The sequence below is a fragment of the Stegastes partitus genome, unplaced genomic scaffold (genome assembly GCF_000690725.1).
Source record: "Stegastes partitus isolate 25-593 unplaced genomic scaffold, Stegastes_partitus-1.0.2 Scaffold1033, whole genome shotgun sequence".
NCBI lineage: Eukaryota > Metazoa > Chordata > Actinopteri > Pomacentridae > Stegastes > Stegastes partitus.
In genome coordinates this window covers 105,143-106,113 of record NW_007578764.1, presented here as the reverse complement: position 1 = coordinate 106,113, position 971 = coordinate 105,143, and positions in this window count along the sequence as shown.

Genomic DNA, 971 nt, shown 5'->3' with positions numbered 1-971 from the left:
GCGAGGACGTGGGCGTGCCCGCGGCTGGGGTCGTGAGCGCGCCTCGCACTGCTGCCAGCCTCAGTGAGCGCGAGACGCCGTTGTATCGATAAGGAGGATGAAGAGCGACGATCGGATCAGATCATCGATCACAGTGATCGATCCGAGCAGCAGCTGATCATCGATCATCGATCAGCTCATGCGAGGCAGCGCGCGCCACAGCGGGAGACAATCAGCCGGTTCTGGAGTCCGGACCGGGTCACGTGACGGAGCCGCAGGTGGATGCAGCAGCTGATCAGCTGATCAGGTAGGAACCGGAACCAGAACCAGCACACAGAGCTGCAGCAGAACCTCGGAGTGGAACCACGGCTGGTTCCGTTCTAGTTCGCAGCTCTGTGTTCTGCTCAGGAACATCTGGCTGCAGCTGCCGGTTCTGCTGCTCCCCAGCAGAACCAGAACCACAACAGAACCACAACAGAACAGAACCTGAGCTGCTCCGACTGCAGCTTCTTGTTGTTGTTGTGGCTGCGCGGTCCCGTGCCACGTGCTGCTGCGCGTGCGCGTTTAAAATCGTTATTAATAAATTTACAGTTTTGCAGCTTGATGACGCTCAAACACACACCTGGTACCTGTGCGCGCGTGCGCGCGCGCTCATGATCAGCAGCACCGGATCAGTTGCTGATCAATAATCAGCTGATTGGATGTTTCTTCAGTTTATTCATGAAACACATTTAAAAGAGGCTGGTTACCATAGTTACAGCTGATCGATCGGCAATCGAATGGATCGATTGGTTTTCAGGTCAACACGTGATCCAGAACCTGACGATGGGGCCAATCAGAGAGCAGGGAGGCGGTCATGTGACCCCACTGCTCTGTGGTTAGTTAGTTAGTTAGTTAGTTAGTTAGTTAGTTAGTTAGTTAGTTAGTTAGTTAGTGGGTGGGTTGGTCATGTAGTTAGTTAGTTAGTGGGTGGGTTGGTCATGTAGTTAGTT